The sequence below is a fragment of the Leptonychotes weddellii genome, chromosome 10 (assembly GCF_054177405.1).
Source record: "Leptonychotes weddellii isolate Sample4059 chromosome 10, ASM5417740v2, whole genome shotgun sequence".
NCBI lineage: Eukaryota > Metazoa > Chordata > Mammalia > Carnivora > Phocidae > Leptonychotes > Leptonychotes weddellii.
Window position 1 is genome coordinate 82,792,270 of NC_138378.1, and position 23,966 is coordinate 82,816,235.

The 23,966-nt window shown below is 37.5% G+C and overlaps 1 protein-coding gene and 1 non-coding gene across 2 annotated transcripts in view; one reads left to right on the plus strand and one right to left on the minus strand.

The window, feature by feature from the left end:
* The window catches only part of LOC102749407 (catenin alpha-2-like), a 307,303-nt gene that overhangs the window by 99,866 nt on the left and 183,471 nt on the right, over positions 1-23,966 (plus strand). The window lies entirely within an intron of this gene.
* On the minus strand, positions 15,968-16,070 carry LOC115940927 (U6 spliceosomal RNA). Its single transcript, XR_004075653.1, has one exon. It is a non-coding gene; the product is annotated as a U6 spliceosomal RNA (small nuclear RNA).

Sequence of the window (23,966 nt, forward strand, 5' to 3'; positions counted from 1 at the left end):
TGTGTACAGTCTACAAATAAATATTGTGTTTATGCAAGAAGTTGAAATTTTTATAAATTGACAGTAGAAGAAAAGCAAAATCAGTTTAGTCTTAAAAATATATGAGAGGGCTGAAAGATTAATCTCACCATGTTTTTACATTGTTTCCAATTTTGCAATAAATCTTATTAGAGCTTTGACAGAAACTGGACCAATCCATGGTCTCAGGCACATTCTTAATAGTAGCTCTATGATTTGATTTCCATCGCTTGTGAAAAAATTCTTGAGCCATATGGAAGAGATCTCCTTCCCCCACATCTCCCTCTCTCTCCTTTCTCCCTTGCTCCCTTCCTGTTTTCCTTACTTTCCTTCTACAACTTTTTGGGGGAACTCCCAAAATATGTTTTAATTTTTTTTCCATAGCAAATGTGAGGGAAGCTCTAGTCAAGTCTGGTTTAAAAAAAGAAGAGATTATTCCCTGATTTCTGGGGGAGGATAGACAGTTTTAAACAGAAACAAGAAAGATTGGGGATTCGGATGGATATGAAAATAGCTATGTTCATTAAGTAGAGCTATGCAAACAGCTGTAAATTTGGATAATAAGCAGGGGAAGATATTTGAATTTCATTAGGCTTTTTTCTTCTACAGTTAGCAAATATCTCACCTTCTAAAATTACTTCAATTGTGATTCACCACAATAAGCATGTAATTAAAATTGAAGAATGTTTACCAGGTGAGGAAATTTGATGAAAAGAGCCAGGAGAAGGGTTTGGAAAATGCGAAAAGAAGAGCAACCCAGGGAACACATTGTATTTTGAAAGATATTTTATGGGAAAGGTGATGTGGGGGAGGATTTCAATCAAGTAGTTGCTTCTGGTTCAAGACTAGCGTAGAGAAGCTAAGTCATCAGGATGCTTTTGGTGGTGAGCATTAATTAATTAATTCAATCAATATTGATTGAAAATCTATTGTGCTTTGCCTTCTGTACCAGATCCTGGGAGAATAATTGCTGAGAACATGGTTTCTGTACTCATAGAGCATATACTCTAAAAGGAGAGATAGAAATAAAACAATTAACTATAATTATGATGGGAAGTATGGAGTACTGTGGAGCATTGATGTGTGGGTATGTGTGTGGGGTGGGAGGAGGGATTTTTGACTGAAGCTGGGCATGGGGTCAGCTATATGGCCCTTGTTCTTGCTTCAGGAGCCAAGTATGCATGCAATTACAGGGGAGCATGATTATTGTTCTTATGGAAAAATGTGCCATCTGCACTGAGAGTATATAAGAGTTTCAAGTGTGTCAGGGAAGGTACACAAAAGGAAAAGTAGAAGCCAAGTCTGAAAGTAGAAACCAAATCTGGAAGGGTTAGCAAGTCTGCAAATTGACATATTTGAGGAGCCAATTTATAGTTCTTTTGAATAGAATATCAAAAGTTAGGAAATAACTTTAAGTAAATTAAGAATTGCTACAGTTTAACCTTGGTGGAGTGGTATTATAAAATGAGATACACAGAAGGGGAGAAGCTAATCAACAAAGGACCCTTTGGATCATATGATAGAGGCTGAATTAACATTTGTTTAATGAAAGAGTAATGAATTGTGATATGATCTTTGCTATAATTGAGAAGTGGAAGATTATACCTCTTAAAATGAACTCTTGTAAATGAGATACCTATATTTCTTTAAAAAATATATATGTGTTTTTCTAACTGAGGGATTAGGTCCATATTAGTGGGCTGAGAAATCAGTGTACTGAGGCCTGATGAGTGATTAAAAAATATAATAAAATAGAAAAGAGCATCTGAAAAAGTAGATACAATGAAAGTAGGTATTTCAATTGTATAGATTATTTGCTCCTAACAACAGAGCATCAAACTATATCAAGCAAAAACTTATAGAACTACAAGGAGAAATAGATGAATCCACTATCATAATTGTAAACTTCAACACCTCTCTCTCAGAAATGGGCAGATACAGCAGACAGAAAACAAGTAAAGACATACTTGAACTCAATAATACCATCAGTTAACTGGATATAATTGATATCTATAGACTATTCCATCCAACAACAGCAAAATACATATTCTTTTTAGGCTCACATGGAATATTTGCCAAGATAAACCACATTCTGGGCCACTAAAGACATATTAACAAATTTAAAACAACAGAAATCATATAGTGTTTGCTCTTAGATGGAATGGAATTTAAAAAAATCAAAAACAGAAAGATGACTGAAAAATCCCAAAATATGTGTAGATTAAATAGCACACTTTTAAATGATAGGTGGATCAAAGAAGATATAAAATATTTTGAATGAAATGAAAATGAAAATACAACTTATCAAAATTTGTGGGACGCAGTGAAGGCGGTGTTTAGAGGGAAATTTATATCATTGAATCTATATATTAGAAAAGAAGAAAGATATAAAATCAATCATCTAGGTTTCCACCTTAGAAAACTAGAAAAAGAAGAGCAAATCTAAGTAAATCCAAAGTAAACAATAAAAGAAATAGTAAGAATTAGAGCAGAAATTAATGAAATTGAAAACAGAAAATTAGTAGACAAAATCAATGAAACCAAAAGGTGGTTCTTTGAAAGATCAATGAAATTGATAAGCCTGTAGCTAGGCTAAGGAAAACAAAGAGAAGACATAAATTACTAATATTAGAAATGAAAAAGGAGACATTGCTACAAATCTTATGGAAATTAAAAGGATAGGAGCGCCTGGGTGGCTCAGTCATTAAGCGTCTGCCTTTGGCTCAGGTCATGATCCCGGGGTCCTGGGATCGAGCCCTGCATCAGGCTCCCCGCTCTGTGGGAAGCCTGCTTCTCCCACTCCCCCTGCTTGTGTTCCCTCTCTTGCTGTGTCTCTCTCTGTCAAATAAATAAATAAAATCTTTAAAAAGAAAAGATAGTAAATGAATATTATAAACAACTCTGTGCCTACAAATTTGGTAACCTAGATTAAATAGACCAATTTCTTGAAAGACACAAACTGCCAAAATTCTCACAAAAAGAAATAGATGATCTGAATCGTCTTATATTATTAAAGAAATTGAATCAATAATTAACCTTCTTGAATTAATAATTAATAACATTCTAAAATGGGAAGCACAGGTCCATATGGATTAACTGGTGAATTCTATACATTTAAGGAAAAAATGATATCAATTCTTTTTTTTTTTTTTTAAAGATTTTATTTATTTATTTGAGAGAGAGAGTGAGAGAGAGAGAGCACAAGAGGGGGGAGCGGGAGAGGGAGAAGCAGACTCCCTGCTGAGCAGGTAGCCCAATGCGGGACTCGATCCTGGGACTCCAGGATCATGACCTGAGCCGAAGGCAGTCGCTTAACCAACTGAGCCACCCAGGCGCCCGCTATCAATTCTTTATAATCTCTTTCAGAGGATAGAAGCAGAGCACATACTACCTAACCAATTCTGAGGCCAGCATTACCCTAATACCAAAATCAGACAAAGACTTTACAAGGAAACTACAGATCATTATTTCTTATGAACATGAAGATGCAAAAATTCTCAAAAAACTATTAGCAAATTGAACCCAAAAAAGTATAAAAAGAATTATACACCATGGCCACGTGGCATTTCTCCCAGATAGGCAAGGCTGGTTCAACATTCAAAAGCCAAATAATGTAATCCATCACATCAAAAGACTGAGAGTGAAAAATCACATGATCAAAATGATAGATGCAGAAAAAGCCTTAGACAAAATCCAACACCCAAAAAGTCTCAGTAAACTAGGAATAGAGGAGAACTTCCTCAACTTGATCAAGAATAGCTACAAAAAATCTACATTGATATCATACTTACCAGTGAGAAGATGGAAGCTTTCCCACTAAGATCAGGTATAAGGCAAGATGTACCCTGTCGCCACTCCTTTTCAGCATCATATTAGAAGACCTTGTTAATGCAATAAAGCAAGAAAAGGAAATAAAATGTATACAGATTAGAAAGGAAGATATAAAACTATCTTTGTTCACAGATGACATGATCATCTATGTGGAAAATCTGAAAGAATTGACCAAAATCCCCTCCTGGACTAAAAAAAGATTATAGCAAAGTTGCAGGATATAACATTAATATACAAAAGTCATTTGCTTTTCTATATACTAATAATGAACAAATGAAATCTGAAATTAGTAACACAATATCATTTACATTTGTACTAAAAGAGGAGAAATACCTAAGTATAAACCTAATGAAATATGTATAAGATATAGATGAGGAAACTATAAAACTCTAATGAACAAAATTAAAGAACTAAATAAATGGAGAGAATTTTCTATTTTCATGGATAGGAAGACTCAATATTGTCAAAATGTTCATTCTACCCAACTTGATCTACAGATTCAGTGCAGTACCAATCAAAATCCCAGCAAATTGTTTTATGGATATCAATTAATTTATTCTAAAGTTTGTATGGAGAGTCAAAAGACTTGTAGTAGCCATCACAATGTTGAAGGAGCAGAACAAAGTTGGAAGACTGAAGCTACCCAACTTCAAGACTTATTATAAAGCTGTAATAATTAAGACAGTGTTGGTATTGGTGAAACACTAGCCAGATAGATCAATGGAATAGAATAGGCAGCCCCGAAGTAGACTTCTATAAATATAGTCAATGATTTTTTGCAAATGAGCAAAAGCAATACAATGGAGCAAAGACATAGAACTGGACATCCACATGAAAAAATTTTAAAAAACTGAATCTAGACAAAAAGTTTATACTGTTCATAGAAACTCAATATGAATTATAGACCTCAAACACAAAACTATAAAACTCCCGGAAGATAACATAGAAGTATAGCTAGATGATCTTTTGTATGGTGATGAGTTTTTAGATATGATGCCAAAAGCACAATCCATGAAAGAAAGAAATAAACTGAGCAGCATTAAATTTTAAAACTTATCTGCCAAAGACAATATTAAGAGAATTTGAAGACAAGCCATGGACTGGAAGAAAATATTTACAGAACACAGATCTGATAAATGACTGTTATCCAAAATACACAAAGAACCCTTAAAACTCAATCATAAGGAAACAAACAATCCAAATAAAAATAAACCAAAGACCTTAATAGGCATTCATCAAATAAACTGTACAGATGGTGGATAAATTTATGAAAAGATGATGCACATCATATGTCATCAGGGGAATGTGAATTGAAACAACAGTGACATACCAGTACAAGCCTATTAGAATGGCCCAAACCTGGAAGACTGAGAACACCAAATGCTGATGAGGAGGATATGGAGCAGTGGGGACTCTCATTCATTGCTGGTAGTACTGCAAAATGGTACAGTCACCTTGGAAGATAGTCTGGCGGTTTCTTACAAAAGTAAGCATACTCTCACCATATGTTTCAGCCATTGCACTCCTTGGTATTTACTCAAAGGAGTTGAAAATATATCTACACAAAAACCTGCACAAGGGTGTTTATGACTGCTTTATTCATACTTGCAGAAACTTGGAAGTAACCAAGGTGTCCTTCAGTAGATGCATGGATAAACAAATTGTGATACATCCAGGCAATAGAATATTATACAGTGTTAAAGGAAATGAATAGGTCATGAAAAGGTAGGAAGGAACCTTAAATGCATATTGCTAAGTAAAAGAAAGCCATCTGAAAAGACTATATTATGATTCCAACTATTTGACATTCTGGAAAAGGCAAAACTGTAGAGAAAATAGAAATACCAGTGATTGCAGGGGAAGGGGTGGAAGGGGGGAGGGAGGGAAGGGAGGGGAAGAGTTGAATAGGTGAAGCACAGAGCATTTTTAGGGCAGTGAAAATACTCTGAATAATATTATAATGGAGGTTATATATCATTATACATTTGTCCAAACTCATAGAATGTACAACACCAAGAGTAAATCCTAAGGTAAACTATGTTATTTGGGTTATTATGATATGTCGGTGTAGTTTCATCCTTGGTAAAAAAAAATGTACCATTCTGGTGAGTGATGTTGATAATGGGGGAGCCTATGCATAGGTGGGGACAAGGGGTATGTAGGAAATCTCTGTGCCTCCCGCTCAATTTTGTCATTCACCTAAAGCTGCTCTAGAAAATAAAGTCTTAACAAAAAAAAATGAAAATTACCTAAATTAAAGAAGTATTATACATTTTCTTTAAATTCAATATTCACCCAATATTATTATAAAACTAATGCAAAATGAATACAGTCCTCTACTTTTCTTTTTCTAAGTATCTATAAGATATAAATATTCCCGGCATAAGGATTGTGCCTTATTTTCTGTATAGTGGGAAATGCTGTCATCTTCCAAGAAATGGAAATGTTTTAATTTGCATCATTTTCTAATTTATAAGCATATATAAATGTGGAATAAATAGAAATGAGTTTTTCAAGTTCATAAATACATGCATACACTGAATTATTGATTTAACTGAAACATTATTTTATAAGTCTCCTGTATATCAGTCACTGTGCTTGGTTCTGGGAGTGTGAAGATGAAGGAGACAGCCTGTTTGAGGGAGGGACATATAAATATGGAATTAAAGAGTGTGTAGTTGTGCCATGTACTCACAACTCTGCCTGGAGTGGGGTGTGAAACAAAATACACAGAAGACAGAAAACAGCATGCTTTTGTTGAGACATGAAAGAGCAGTGGGTGTTTGCTGGGAAAGAGAGAGGCACACAGAGGTACAGTTCTGCATAACCCCATGTGTGTAGGTGGGCATATGTGTCCTAGGAATATGAAGTTGGTTGTGCATATATGTGTATATTTGGAGTCCTGTGGAGGTAGGAAAGGTGTCAGAAATGAGTGTGCATCTGGAAAGCACAATGGAGGGGGCATGAGGATCAGTGTGGACAGCTAAGCAGGGCCAGATGTTGAACAACCCTGCGTGGTAGGAGGTGATGGCAAATGGCTGAAGGACAGGTAGGAGGATAACAATGGATTGTTGTTTAGAACATTTGCTCTGGAGACTCTTAACTCTAGGAAACAAACCAAGGGTTGCTGGAGGGGAGGTGGGTGGGAGGATGGGGTAACTGGGTGATGGGTATTAAGGAGGGCACTGGATGTAAGGAGCACTGGGTGCCGTATGCAACTGATGAAACACTAAACTCTACCTCTGAAACTAATAATACACTATATGTTAGTTAATTGAATTTAAATAAAAAATGTCAAGGAAAAAAAGAACATTTGCTCTGGGATGAGTGTGGTGGGTTAAATGGAGAGGTGTAAGATGGGGGCAGGGGGATAGAGACGATTACACTAGGGAAATTTTCCAGAACACATACATAAATACTATATAAATAAAAATCTTGCATGTTTAACAAAATTTTGCATAGGTCCTGAATATGATTCTGAGTTTAGTAAAGATGTGTAGTTTAGATGTAGATTTCAGATCTCCTGTCCCTTGTTCTTACTTTCTTTGTACCTGCTCCTCTTCAGAACTGCTTCTGTGATAGACGTTTTGGGGGTTGAGGCTCAGGGAATGTATTTTGGCCTTATCATCTTGTGAGATCACCACTCAAACGTGAAGGAAAGAGTTACAAACTTGCTTCTAAAGATGTAGATGGTTTTGCCATCAAATAAAGAATGTGTTGTTTCAAAAAAAACAGATTCTTCCAACACTAAAAAGCCTGTGGTTTTTAATTATTTCAGCAGTGGCTTCCCGTTTGCCTTAAGTCACAAAAACAAGTTAGCATGTGAATCCAAGGAGTGAAGCAGCTCCAGAGTCATCTGAAATATGCCAGGAAGGTTTGACATGCACAGTAATAAGGCTACACACATCCCTGTTCTCAGAGCTACTTTAAGGGAAGTTTGTGGGATGATTATCATTCTGTGAAAACCCAGTGCACTCACTACTGCCTGCCACCTCCTCCTAGAAACACATTTCCCGTGGGTGTCTGACAAATCTGGTTGAACAGATAAAGTGCAGTTTTGCTATTACGAGCCTGGTTGCATCCTTACAGCAATTACATCACAGGTTAAATTCTATCTTCATAAACATATGGTCAACCCCCCCTGTTGTATTATGGCACTTCTCTATTAAATCTTATTTTCCATTGTTGGTATTAAAATGGAATTCCACTGTAGTGTACTTAGACAGTTAATCTTGTGTGCTTCAGATGATTTACAAGTTTTTCACATAAGTAACTCCTGGTCCAAACATATTCAATCCATGCTTTATGTTTGGAGTCTATTGTTAGTTTATTTAGTGTTTACACACTGTGAAAGTGTTAACATTTCTTGTTCAAGGTTTTTGATACTTGATGTCTTAAAAACCTGCTGCTCAATACAGACATCATACTTAATGAGGGGAAACATATTGTTCCTTGAATAGCCTTGACACTGTGCCAAATCATAAAGATGTTATAATACGTAATGATGAATTCTTTGCTCAATAGAATGACTGTATATTTCCATAGTATAGATTTATTAAAAATAGAATATTCATGATTTTAAGTCATTCTTGAGAAGTCCTCGTGCAACTTAGTTGATATTTTGACCTAGGTTTTTCCTATTTCAAAAACACATTTGAAAAAGTTAATCTAAGATTGATGATATTGCTTAAAGTTGGTGAAGTTGTCAACTGTTTTTTTCTTTATAAACTTTTTTTTTAATTTTTAATTTTTTCTTTATAAAAACTTTTTTGGAAATCTAAGTACTTAAGCTTTTAAAGAATTAATAATATTTCTCTTAAGAGTGGTCCAGACTGAATTATTTTTTGTCCCATAGAAGCAGTTCAGATTATTCCTGCTGATTTCTCATTTTAGCCATATCTATCACTTAATTTGCTGTTAAGCTATTTTCCCTGATGGAATTTTTCTTCCATAGCTTTTAGATAAACTCTGACTTACTATTTTCCACTATCACCAGCTTCTTTATTAATTTTATTTTCTTCAACTTCACAATATAATTCTTATCTTTTTAGATTGTTTTCATGAGTTTTTACTCTCTTGTCTTATAGGCAGCAGCTTCATCCTCTTTTCCCCTCTTCATGGCTCTTCAGGCATATTTTTCAGAAACCTAACAACTCTGCCTTTGGAGTAGTCATGTGTATGGTGAAGGAGGTCATAAAAATTGACATAAGCTGATCACTGTACTGTTGGAAACCCCACATTTGTTTCCCTTTGCACAGAGGACAGAATCCACATTTTTGCCCTTGTGCTGTGAGCCCTCCTGAGACCTTCCCCTTCCAGTTCTCACATTCCATCCTCCCCTACACTCTTTTGTGTCCCAGCCACACTGGCCTTTGTGCAGTTTCCCCCAAATATATATAAACATAATGAGAAAAATTTGTGAGAATTGTGTTTTATGAAAGTCAGAGACCTGGCAGATGGTTCAGAAACAAGGACTTTGAGGTCATCAAGAATAAAACCAGAGGTTAGGGTAGAAAAGAATGGTGCCAGATGCTGAAGGTATCAATGACCTAGGTGGATGAAATCCCAGTATCTTGATAGATCAGGGAGGAGGAGAGGCTGCTGAAGGGAAGCTCACTGGGCATCTGTTTGTATGGGTGTATTCCTTATGTTTTAATTTTCTGTATTTTATGATGTTTTAACATCTTGGTACCTTGCAAGTCCTGAAGAGACTGTTCCTCTCAGGGCTAGCTAATTCCTAAGGATGAGCAGTTCGCCTGGGAGCATGCCTTTCTTACGTATACCAATCACTTCAAAGCCCATATCTGCATCCTTCTCTTTTAACTCACACACCAAGCCCCGATTTTTCCTGCCCCAAATTACCCTAGGACCAAGTACCAGACAACTAGAGACCACATGTGTAGTTTAGAGCCCGCTGAAATTATGCATTCCTAAACTTACTCAAATTTACCTATCCTGCCTCACCCATGTCTTCCCTTGGAAACCACAGTAAAGGCTCTGGGCCACGCTCTCCTCTCCTTCCCCTTCTGCCTCCTGACTAACCCTGCTGCTTCCCCATGTGGCCCTATGGTGTGAAGAGACATGCCTCCTCCTCTTGGGAACTGTGAGTAATAAAGCTTCTTTCAATGGCATTAACCTCTTTATGTCATGCTTCACTCACGTCTATGAATTAAATCCCCAGCACATTTACAACAATGAGGAGATACTGTATGTATCTAACCACAAAGAATCAGGCAGGAAAACTCAGTAAAATAGCCTACTGTGCAGCTATTTATACACAGAAACACATTAACATCGAAAACTGGTTTACTATATGAAAGAAACAACAAACAAAGCAGGTTGTTTGAAACAGTGCACATGCTGAACCCAATTTTATTTTATTTTATTTATTTATTTATTTTTAAAGATTTTATTTATTTATTTGACGGAGAGAGAATGAGAGAGAGAGCACATGAGAGGGGGGAGGGTCAGAGGGAGAAGCAGGCTCCCTGCCGATGCGGAACTCGATCCAGGGACTCCAGGATCATGACCTGAGCCGAAGGCAGTCGCTTAACCAACTGAGCCACCCAGGCGCCCCTGAACCCAATTTTAAAGAAAAATTTTCGACATACGTAGTATGAGATGCAGAAACAATCTGTCATGAAATATACACCAGGGTGGTAAGAGTGGAATTTTAGATCATTTTTCTTTCTATCTGTATTTTCTAATTCTTTCCCAGTTATGATGAATCATTTTGTATAATTGAAAGTCTAGTTCAAAAGTGGTGTCACTTACCCAGCTTTCGCCCCTTTGGGGTATTAGAGACTTGGTGGCAGTGGTGACGTAGGGGCCACTGGTCCTAGGTGCATACATATTGAACAATGCTATGTGAGTTAGCCTTCAACTTTTTTCCTAGAACCCAGTATTTTTTTTAAAGATTTATTTATTTATTTTAGAGAGAGAGCGCACATGCGAGAGTTGCTGGGGGAGGGGAAGAGAGAGAGACAGAATCTCAAGCAGACTCCCTGCTGAGCACAGAGCCCAACTCGGGGCTTGATTCCATGACACTGAGATCATGACCTGAGCCGAAACCAAGAGTCAGATGTTTAACCGAAGAGCCACCCAGGCGCCCCACCAAATATTTTTTGTGTATGTAGTTGAGGGGGGGTGGCTGAGTTTGTCTCTAAACTGAGAATTATGTACATTTTACTGTACACATCAACAGATAACAAAGTATGAGTCATCTATAGTATACTTGGATAACAATTTCTACTTCTTCACTGAAAACTGGTTAAAACCCTTCATTTTGCAGGAGGTGTGTTTTTCTGGTTGTGTTCTTTTCATCTAGGTTGTAGGATCCTCTTTTGTCCCATGGCAGGTTTTTTTTTTTTGAGTTTTTTCTGCTGCATTTTGTCAGGGCCCTGAGTTTCTCTGGTGTATTTTCTCAGCATTCCCTATAAGCATATTCATTTTGGAGGTTTGCCTTTCTTCCCATATGCTGTGCTCATAATGCTATTTGCCTTATGTGTTAACTCCTAATTTTGCTTTTGTCTTTCTGTTCCACCAAATAGCTTTGTTTATCTCGGTGTGTAGCTCTGTGTGTATTCTGTCTGCCAGCTACGTACTTGTTAGAATCAGTGTCCTGTACACCCATGAGAGGAGTATTTTACACTGTTTGTGTGGGTGGGGTCATTCATACTTGGGGTTCAAGCTGAAATGACTTTCCCACTGTTCAGTGTCTCAGAACCACTGCATGTCTCCCAGGCCGTGGTACATTAGCACTATTTGCTGTTGTTACCAGGGGGTTGTTACATAGCAAATCAGTCTCCTATATGCAATGCAGCCATTATAGACAATAGAGGAGTTGGTGGCACATTTTTATTGAACATTTAGGAGAGCTTTAGGTGGTTTTGTTTTACAAATATGCAAGAAATCCTAACTCTCAAAGAACATGAGAGGATTTAATAAACTGGAATACTATTTGTCACATATGAAGTTTAGAGCACCTTAATGCCTCCCTCTTACTTCCTTATCTACTCTGTAAAGTGGAAAAAAAAAAACAAAAACAAAACCAGTTGGCTCAAACAAGAAAAGTTGAAGTGCTATTTGGTTATTTTCTAAAGGTCTGAGCCACTTCTTCATCATCCTGGTTTTACGGAAGCAGTACATAGTCTGGTTTTCCAAATACTTGTTAGTTTTGCAGTCTCTTGATTGAAATAACAATTTTCGGTGAATTATGATTTGTAGGAACTGCAGTATGTGCCACTGAGGATAGATTTGTTTTATATCCCGTGAATTGTTTTTTATGAATGCAATTCACGTATTTTAAAACCCATATAATTTTCATGTTTCAGCTGACTATATAGTTAAGGTTATATATTTCTTGATTGTGAAACAATTACAGTGGTTTCAGATGCACATGTTTTTCTTTCAAGTTTAGATCTCTATACTATAGCAAGGCTAATTTAGTTCCTTTCAATAAAATATTTTAAGGTCTTTTTATTAAAGCAGGAATTAGAATGATTATCATTATTTATAAAAATACTGCTTAATATAAAAGGAACTCCAAAGAAATTATAATCACTCTGTAAAATTGAAAGTAGAAAGCACTTAAAAATTCATGAGTATAAAATAAAATATGCTTCAATAAAAATTGTGTGCAGAGCCAATTTGTAGTTTTAGAACAAAACTTAGAATGTTGTATGTGCATTTAAGCAATTTTCCAAAACAGAAAATTCTAATTTAAAAAAATAACCCCAAAGTAATGATAAATAGATTTCCTCTAATTAATCAATAAATATCTAATGAGAATCAATAGTGTGTTCACTACTATGCTTTTGGTTTGCTGTTCACCTATGGAGGTGAATCCTTCGAACTTGTGGTGGTAGGTGCAATGCAAAATCCAATTCATGTGGCCCAAGGTATGGCACACAGTTAAGGCTTATCATAGTGAATATGAGTAGTATTTCTCAACAGGATCACTATTGGCATTTTGGGTGGGGGTATCCTTTGTTGTGTAGAACTTTAACATTGCACAGCATTAAACCCTGGTCCTGTAGAACTTCACAATGATCAGGACATCCAGAATGGCCCCTGGGAAATATTTCTGAGTGATACAGCTCCTAGCTGAGATCTGCTGGTATAGAACAGGGGCCGGCAAACTTTTTTCTGTGATGAGCCAGATACTAAATATTTTCAGTTTTGTCGGCTATATGGTCTCTGTTACAGCTACTCAGCTCGGCTGTTACAGCAGGAAATTAACCACAGACAATCAAAAAAAGAGTGGCTGTGTTCCAATAAAGCTTTATTTACAAAAGTAGTTCACGGGCAGATTTAGCCTGCCGGTTCTAGTTTGCCATCCTCTTCATATGTAGGGCAAGTCCACGGATTTCAACACAAGGAGAGCTTTTTGAAATAATCAGTAGTATTTTATCCATCGGAAGGATTTTGGCTGCAAATAATATCAAATCATATCTACTATTTCTAAAGACAGGATGGTTTCAGTCTTGGTTAATTGAATGTATTACTGTCATAAAAGACCAAAGTACCTTCCTTCTTCCTATTTGTATCCTCAGCTGTTGTTATTATCTCCCCTCATTGTCACAAATGGATGCAATAGTGTCATGTGTAGTTATAATAGTGGATGGGGGGCGAATAACATGTCTGCCAATTCTCCAGGAAAACCTTTCCTCAGAAGTCCCCAGCTGACTTGGATCTTCACATAATTGTTATGGGATAATTATAATTCTCTTACCTGGGCTGGAGAAAGATCCAGACCTAACACAAACCTGTGGATACATGATATTTGAATGAATTGAGATTGTGTTTAAGAGAAAGAGCAGTAGGCTTTGAGGGGGTTAGTGGAGGAAGATGTCTGTGAGATGTGGTATTTCCATATTAATTATCTTCTATTTTAAATATAATTCTGTTTTCAGTGTTACTTGAGAGTCCATTTGTTTTCCTCTGTTTCCCATCTAGTCAAAGGAGCATTTTGCGCTTGCCTGTCTTTGGTCAGAGGAGAGGGAGGAGTGTGGACCAAGGTCCACTGATGACAGGTAATTTCTCCCCAGTATTGAAGAGCCAGTATAAAGCCATGCTCTCCTGTTGTGAGATCAGTAATACCAGTGTGAGAAACACGGTATTTAAATTGAGTTAAAAAGCTTACTTGGTAGTCCTTAAGGGACTTCTTAAATAAGCCCCCCAATAATCATATATAGTTAGTATATCATCTTGTTTGTATTATAAGAGCTGAAAATAGTTTGTTGAAAAGCATTCTCATGGAAATGTTGTAATTATTTATTTTAGTGCTAAAGGGAATACAGAAGGCCATCTGGTTCTTTCAGGCCTGTGAAGTTGCTGCCCTGTAATTTCAGATGAAACAGGTGATTTGCCAAGAGAATCATTTGGGTGGCTGGAAAGTAAAGATATAACTAGAAACTGTTTTTTCTCACTTGTGTGCTGTGTTCCTTGCATTACATCATGGCATTCCTGCAGCAAAGTGCCAGCTTAAAAGACCTTATGCTTGTCAGTAAGAATGGCTGTAATTCAAGTTCTGAATTTTTTTCCTGGAGCTCTTCCTGAATTTTGAGCTCTTTAAGCTGTCAGTATAGGGGTTGAACAAATACCATTAGATGTACTTATGTTTACTTTAGTGACTTTTGAAGAATGACATTGTAGTATCTCATGGGTAAATTTGTTCAAGAGACCTTGTTTTGTATCTCCTCCTCATCACATCAGCTGGGAAGTGGTTGCCTTTTGTATGCCAATCATTTACTTATGTGTATATTCAAAAAAATACTAAATTCACAATCCTTGCCTCAAGGAGCTAAACATTCTACTGTGAAAGAGACAAATGAGTGAACAATTAAAGTAGAGTGTGATTTATAGCCCAGTAGAGGGAAGCAAATGTGCTCTGAGAGCAAGTGTGGGTCTGAGCACATCAAGAAACGAAGCCTGAGTTGAGTCTCAAAGGATAACTGAGACTAAATCAAGTTAAGAAAACAGGGAAGGAGCTTTTTTGCATGAGCAAAGGCTTAGAGGTGTCAGAGAATATGGAATGTTTGGAGAATAGCTAGCAGTTCACCAAATCTAGAGTTCAGAAAGACTGAAGATGGTTGCTGAGTAATAAGTCTATACTGGAGGACAATATGTATAATTGGAACTTTATCCTTAGGCAATGGGAGTCATCACAGGCTTTTCAACCCAGAGTGACATGATGTAATTTGTATTTTGGAAAAACCACAAAGGCTGAAGAACCGAGGAGGGATTTGAGGGGGCTAAGACTAAGGGCAATATGACAGTCAAGAGGCTGTTTCAATGATCTAAAGAAGAAATGATGAGAGCCTTGATTAAGACAGTGGGATAGAGGAAAAAAGAAGTGATGTTTGTGAAATATGGGAGATAGAACTATTTTAGACTTGAGCTTTTTGATACAGGAGGTAAGAAAAAGGAAAGGAATAAAAAATGACTTCATTTTTGACAGGGCTTGGTAGATGGTGGTTCTGTTCACTGACATATGACTATAGGAGTTGGACCAATTTGGCAGGGGGAGAATGAGTTCACTTTGAAGTGTCTGGAAACCTAGTAATTGATTGCATATAGGTGGTTGGAACTCAGGCAGGAATCCTGAGCTAGAGAAATAGAGTTGGGAGTTTTCAGCGTCATGTAAGCCCCTGACATGAATGAGGCCACCCCGAGACTGTGTGTAGAAAAGGGAGAGACTAAGAACAAGATGCCAAGAGGGTAGAGAAAGAGCAGGGGAGAGTGGTATTCTTGAAGCCAAGGAAAGAGAAGAGTAATAATCCTATTAAACACTGCTGAGAGGTCCAATAAGGTAAGAACTGAAAAGGGATCACTAGATCTTTTGAGGTGATATATTTATTTTTATTTAGATAAGAAATATCTAATCATTATGTAAGTTGAAATATATATGTATATATACACACATATGTATGGTGAAAACATATATATATATATATATATATATAAATTATGTATAATTTAAGAATTGCCCTAAATCCCATCGCCCAGCATAACTACTGCTAAAATTTTGATGTATATCTTTCCAGACTTTTTCTATATGCAAATATATTCTCTATATCCAGATATGTCTATATATAACAAAATGAGTTCCTACTATAAAAATATGAAGCACTGCATGAATTTGCTTATCATTCTTGCCCAGAGACCATGATAATCTTCTCCACATCTTTCCAATTTTAGTATATAAGCTGGAGAAGCACATGTTGTCCATTGAATTAAGCAACTAGAAGATCATTTGTAACTTTGCAAGGCTAATTTCAGTGGAATGGTGAGGGCAGTAGCCAGATTGTTGTGGGATGGGGAATGGGTAGGTAGTGAGAAAACGGAAAAAGCATCCTAGACCACCCTTTCCAGAAGCCAGGCTGTAAAGGGACAGGAAGTACAGAATGCCAAGAGAGGAAGAGGATGGAAAGGGGTGTTTTTGTTTGATTTCTGGTTTGAGAGGGTTTTGTTTTTGTTTTTTGCTTGGATAAGACTTTTCACTGACTTGAGGGAACCAGAAAAAGGGGATAAATTGAGGATACAAAGGAGAGGTTGTAATTCACGGAGTGATGGATGCCTTAGAAGGCAGTAAAAGATGAGATGTAGGTAGGAAGGCGGAAACAAGCCCCATCTTATAATAAGGCAATTGGGAAGGAGATGAGAGTGGAAAAAGATGTTGAATAGCTTGCAGATGGTTACCTGAGGTAATTCTGGTCACCTTGGAATGAAATGGCTTATACTCACATGTATTCAGTTATTTGCTGAAGACTTTTGGATCATGCATGAAACAAAGAACTGCCATATTGGATCATATCCATCATCAGTTCACTTGTATCCTGAGAGTGGTGCCGAGAGATGAATGTTAGAAAGGTCTTGTTTTCTCTGACAAACTGAAAGGTCAGGAACATCCCCCAAATGTTTTAGTTACCTTTTATAATCTATTTGGGATTTATTATCCCTATATTTCTGGGAAGCTACCTGAAGATATATTTTCTTAACTTGTCTGCCCCCTGAGACTTAACTACCTGAAAAGTAAAGTATTTAACCTAGGGAAGTTGCATTGCATGTTGGGAAAAAAAAAACCCCACAGATTTGGAACAAATCTTGGTTAAATTCTATTAACCTCGGGAAAATGACTGAACACCTTGTGCTTTAGTGCCCTTATCTGTAAAATGGGGATGTGATCATATTGACCTCAGAGAACTGAGACAGTGTAAAATGGTATATGTGAAGTACCTGAATTACAGCTGCTCAGCATGTCCTGGTGACCTCACACATTGCTCTCTCGCACACATCTTGTCTCTCCCAGTGATCAAGGGCTCCCATTCAGTCCAGCAGCCCAGGATTTGATGATCGGAACATAAAGCTATAAATAATGATAATAACCTTTGGCCAGTGGCCAGGAGTTTTCAATGAAATCTTTGCTGTTGTGAAATTAGGAACTAAATGGGAAGAATTACTACCTTGCAATGTGCAGACTTAACAGAAACCCATATGCATTTCCTAAATGCCATTGTACATTTTATTTCTGTATTTACAAAAGCATATCACCTGAGGTATTTTTTGGTTCGTAAGCACATAGTTATGCTTCTGACCAGAAGGAAACCTGGTTTATTGTATCTGTTTTTCACATATGATTTTATCAACAAGTGTAACAAGGTGATTTATCAGGGGGCATATATGCTGAGTACCACAGGTGCTCAGCTATCAACCCTTGCCACAAAAGAATTCTAAGCAAATATGATTGTTGTATGTGTTACGACTTTTCAAGACTGACAATTCAATAGAAAGGGGCAAGGATAACAATGCAGAAGAATAACCTCCGATTTATGACAGTTCCCACTGGATGCACAACACTCTCTATTTACATTAGACCTGGTGAATAAGCCACTTCCACTTGGGAGACTGAAAGAGGCAGGGGTAGAAGGCTTCGCTAATTTCTGAGTTTCTGCAACTTAATTCCTTATTAACTCACCAGCACACTTGCAGATTTAACTTTGACGTTTAAAATAAAATGTAGTAACTCACTAGAGCTTACTTAAAAAATACAAGTCCTTGAGTACTAATTAAGTATTCTTATAATCACTTAATTTAAAATAGCTCTTACCTAAGCTCTTACCTGCATTTATTTTTTTATATCATATCTTAATGTTATGATTACTTTGTTTTCTTGACTATCCTAGAGTTGCTGGATGCTTTTTCATAATCTGGCGCATTTTTGTTTCGAGCACTTTTCTGGCAGCAAATCAAAAAGGAATTGATTATTTCCCCATTTTTCTGTTGCACAGACTATTCAATATTAATCCATCGGTATGTACAAAAATTAGAGGTGCTGTTGGTTACCTCTCTATCACCTGATCCAAGTGCGCTGTTGAAATGGGAAGATAATGGTCTTAGAGATGCTCATCCTCAGCTGAGTTCATCTCTGAGCACTCCTCCCTTGAGGAACGGTTTCTGTTTTTGCAATCTGATGAGGCAGAGCAATGCTCACCTCACCAGTGAGCATTAAGCAGGTCTGAAACACCTTGCTTTCAGACAAGTGGCATCTAAAGTGATGTGTTCTCAGTCGAAAAACCCTGCATAAGAGTATTAGTATTATAATTTAGGTATAGTCCTCTTTCGTGTGTGATTGTGAGACTTGAAGTTGCAGAATCAATTCCACGAATCCTCATAACCTTTTGCCTAAATAAGCAATGCTGTGCTAATCATTATGAAAGGGGCAGAGTCCTTGTCCCTGAATGTATTAGAGAGGACAAAAACTTATATAAAACAAATAGACAACAGCACAGGCAATTTGTATTCAAATTAAATATTGTGTAGTAGGCATTCTGATTAGATGGAATACAGTGGAATTCAGAAAAAGGCCAAGTCACAGGGCCTTGGGGGCAAAAGGCAGTTTGGGCTCGTGAAGAGAAGAAAGACTTCCTAAAAGATACTGTGATCCCACCTGTAGGGCTTGTACAGTCCTTTGCAAAAAATTCCTCCAGTGGAACTTGGCAGCGAATGAAATATCAAAGCACACCTCACTAGTTTGATGAAGGAAGCCCCAAGATTTTTCTTAAACAAAAATGAAACCCAGTTTTAAAACATAATAACTAAAAACCAGCGCTACAGTTAAAATAAGCACTGAAACTATATTATTTTTTAAATATGTAAAGTCAAAGAATCCTGAATATAAATTATGTTTTCTAAACAATACCAAAATCTTTCTTGTTTTAGGTTGCTAGGAAGTACCGAGCAAAGAATATCTCTATAAAACTGTGTCTAAAAGATATTTTTAAATCTATTACTATCTAGGAAATGGACTCCACTATTGAAAAGATTAAAAAAATGATAAAAATTTGAAAAAAAAGATAATTATCTGAATCTTATATTATATGTGCATACCTAATCAAACATTTTTGAAGGCCATAGACCTAACACCCTACTTATTCTACAGATGATAGAAAAGAAGTAGGGGGCATCTGGGTGGAAAGGTCGGTTAAGCGTCTGACTCTTGGTTTCAGCTCAGGTTGTGATCTCAGGGTTCTGGGATCGAGCTTCACATCAGACTCTGCTCAGCATGGAGTTTGCTTGGGATTCTCTCTCCCTTTCCCTCTGCCCCTCCCATTCATTCTCTCTCTCTCTAAAAATAAATTAAATAAAAAAAAGGGAAGAAGTAAAAAACTTGATTTGTGCCCTAATGAGTTTATAACCAAGTGCATGATGTAAAAACTAATGTCCATTTTTAAACAATGAGCCACTTTAGAAAACAGTAAGCTCTTCTGTTACTGACTGCAAACCCAGTAGCAGTTTAGGGTTTTGGGAAAAAATGAAGTGGGAGGTTGTTAATATTTGCATGCTGGATGATGAGAAAGAGGTGGGGGCTTTGGGAAGTGGCACGAACCAGGCGTCATAATGTGGTCCAAACCTGATGGATACAGATTTTTGTTAAAGAAATAAGATCCGATAGACTGTGGTCAGAAAGTGGGAGTGCCAAGCCATGCTACAAGGAAGACTTGCAAATTCCTGGGGAAGAGAATGAAGCAGTCATTTTGGTCTCTTAGAAAAGAAGTGTATCAGATGATTAGTTTGGACTGAATTATATTAAAGTGACTGAAGATTAAAAGAGCAGTTTGGTGGTTATTTTGCTCTAGTCTGAATATGAAATGTTGAGATTCTGGTGAAGGTAAGAGTTATATAATCATTGCATCTGGAATTCTAATTTATAGGAGGTTAGAAGGACATAGAATAAATTAATTGCCAAAGAAGCTGTGTTTCTATTAAATAATTTGAAGTTACTTTTGGACTATATAAAAATACTTCCTCAAAATATCTAAAATATTAATAGTCTTATTCTCAGTGTTTGGAATCTACTTCCCAAATCTGAATTATATCATTGCTGAATGATAATAGGTAGAAAAATGTTTCCCTTTGGTCAAGTGTATTTTGTTTAGAAAAACTTAATCCTTGTTGGGACTTTGGAAATCCAACAGAGCATACAGAGTAAGCAGTGCCTACCTGCATGTCACGTATTTTTACACCCAAATGGAAAACAAGCCATAATTTAGGAGTAGATTGAGTTTCTTTTTGCTCCACAATGAATTTAAATGATGGGACTATGAATGCAGTGAAAATAAGGAAATGAATTTGACAGATACGAGTTTTCATTTTAAATTTCAAAGTACTGACTTTCTATTAGCATACTCCAGGAGGAGTGAATTTCTGTTAAGTTGGCACATAGTTTTAAATTTTATGAGTATGCTTTTGTACATATAAAAACCCATTTCAGTAAGATATGGGCATGGTTATTTCTTTTTTAATCAGCAGGCTATAGGCTATATATTATTAGTCTAAACTTGTCATTCTGAAAGCCTTGAGGCTGTGGAGCTTTCTTCATATATTGTTTTTCAGTGAAGTTTTGTTTATTTGAGTAGAAGAAATAACAGACTCTGAAGAGAATATAATAGTATTTTCAAAAAATGTTAAGGTATCTTTTAGTAGGCATTTATGCTTAGACATGAAGTGTTATTACAGCCTTTTGAAAGCATTAGAATGATATTTTTGTTCCATAGCATTTCTTTTGTTAAATGTTTTGTTAAGAAGTATGGACTTACTGGGGCGCCTGGGTGGCTCAGTCGTTAAGCATCTGCCTTCTGCTCAGGTCATGATCCTGGGGTCCTCGGATCCAGCCCCGCATTGCGGGCTCCCTGCTCGGCGGGAAACCTGCTTCTCCCTCTCCCACTCCCCCTGCTTGTGTTCCCTCTCTCGCTGTCTCTCTCTCTGTCAAATAAATAAATAATCTTAAAAAAAAAAAAAAAGAAGTATGGACTTAACCATAAATAAAGGTCTTGCAGATATTGTAATACTGAAGTGTAGTGTTAAACTTTGCTTTAACAGCCGCAGAGCTAACTGCCCCACCCCCTAGATAACTGCATATAGGGAAGAACAGTTGGAAATTACATATCACTTCAATTTTGAATACAAATGGTGATAGATCCTATAATTGCACCTGTGATTTGCATCGTGGGTCATCTCTCAGTTCACTGAGCCAGGGCTTTGAATGGTTATTATGTAGAGGACAGCGATGGTCAATATGCTGCCTCTTTGCAGTCAAAATAAGAGGAAATGAGCTTACTCTGATCAAAGTTAATGGAGAAAAAATAAGAAGCAAGACTTTACCATAGCTAAACCATTAGGCCAGGCTATTTCTACACCAGATACCACAGGAAGAGTGCCCAATACCACTCTCCCCTGCCGCCATTTGAACCTGGTTCCATTGCAGCAGAGTATATTTTGGAGGGAATCAGTATGACTTCTACTTTTCCAGGAATGGCCAGGAATCCCTGTACCGACAGATGAAAGATGACTCCAAACTTTATTGTGAAAGAGAGGAGAAGGCAAGGGTCTCAACACTCACAGATGAAGAGCCTGTGCTCTTCTTTGCTCCTGCCTTTATTGGTCCTTCAGGATAATCATAAATCTTTATCACTGTTTCTCAAGCACATGATGTGTGACAAGGGGTCTTACTGGAACTAGGAGGATCTGTTTACCGGAAAGATAACGATATGCTAATCTGCGTGTTCTACCAGTTCTGCTAAACATAGCCTAGGGGGCAATGCATACATCTCTTAGATCACAGGGCGACTGTTTGGGCTAAGAAAGCTTTGGGGGAAGGCAACTCCCTCCGGCATTCCTAGGCTAGAGTGGTCCTGCAGGCCTAGGCATTCCAAAGGCCTACGCCCTTCTTTGAAACCTTCCCTGCCCCCAGTGGCCTCGAGTTATAATTTACCAAGCCAGGTATTATGGCTGATTTCATGCACTACATTAACCCCAACACTACTTTCTAGGGAGATTTGAAGGGTTATCAAATAACCCTTTGATACCCTTCAGTATCCTTCCCTGTCTTTGTTTCTTACCTTCTACTCTTGCCTGTGATATTTACATACACACATGTTGTCCTCAACTCCAGAAAAAAAAAAATAGCCCCTCTTACAATAGGGTACCTAGATATTGGGGGTATTTTTATTAACAACAGAAAATTAGAACTACTGTTGTGTTTCAGATACAATATTTGGGAGACTTTTTTTTTTAATATTAAGTAAGCCAACATATAGTACATCTTTAGTTTTTGATGTAGTGTTCAACGATTCATTAGTTGCATATAACACCCAGTGCTCATCATAGCACGTGCCCTCCTCAATACCCATCACCTGGTTGCGCCATCCCCCCACCCCCTCCCTTCTGCAACCCTCAGTTTGGTTCCCAGAGTCAAGAGTCTCTCACGGTTTGTCTCCCTCTCTGATTTCTTCCCATTCAGTTTTCCCTCCATTCCCCTATGGTCCTCTGTGCTATTCCTTATGTTCCACATATGAGTGACATTTTTATAGCCCTCAAATAATTCAAATTATTTAGGAACACCATTTCTTTAGAAACATTTATTCTCTATTAAGCAAGTATTGGTTGACCTTCATTTCTGCTTCTGGTGAACTGAGGGGGGTGACTCTCTCCTACTGTTACTTCACATTCTTCACAATGACCACTACAATGGCTGTGATTCTAAGAAGAAAAGGTGTCTCCTGGGGGAAACTATTGGAACTTTTTGGGAGATTGGGGGTTGGTTCACGTGTGGTTTGAAAAACCACATGTGATTTAAATATGACATTCTACTTTCCTGTTAAGAATCATTTCAAGGCATTGGATCCCCTAAAAAGTGTAAATGCCTTTTAGAAAGGTATAATAACAACGATTAGAGTGGTAATTGTAATAATAACAGAAGTGGTATTATTACTGGTCTTTGGGTCTCCACAGAGCTATCCCATGTGTTCCTGATCCCTGCTCCCCTGCTGGAATGCATGGTTATGGTCTGTTTACAACAGTGGTTCTCAAAGTGTGATTCCTGAACCAGTAGCATCAGCCTCATCTGGAAATTTGTTACAACTTATTAAAAATGCACACCCCCCAAATGCAAATTCTCAGTCCCGCCCCAGACCTGATGAATCTGAAACTCTCTGGATAGGTCCCAGCAGTTTGTGTATGTCAGGTAATTGTGATCACACACAAATCTGAGAGCCACCTGTTGCTGCCTTAAAAACGTACCGCAAACATAACAACTGAAAACAACACAAATTTATTATCTCATAGTCTCTGAAGGATAGAAGCCCAGGTGGACTTGGCTGGGTCCTCTGCTTAGAGGTCTTTCAGTCTTTCACAAGACTGAAACCAAGGTGTTGAAGGGCTGTGTTCCTTATTGGAGGTGCTGGGGAAGAATCCACTTCAAATTTTATTCAGGGTTTTGGCCAAATTCAATACCTGGTGGCTGTAGTACTGAGGTCTCATTTCTTTGCTGGCTTTCAGCCAGAGCCCACTCTTAGCTCCTGGCTCTCAAAATCTACCCATATTCCTCTTCCTGTTTTCTATATGGCTACGTCTAGCAACAGTGGGTTGAATCCTTCTGCCATCCTCTTCTGCCCCATGTGACATCCTTTTGCCGCACCTCCCCATCCTCTTCTGCCCCACCTGCTTCACCTACATTCTGGTCTGCTACATCTCTGTGACTTCCTTTTCTACCCATTGCCAGGAGAATGCTGTTTTTAAGGGCTCAGCTTTACATTGGGCCCACTTAAATAAATATA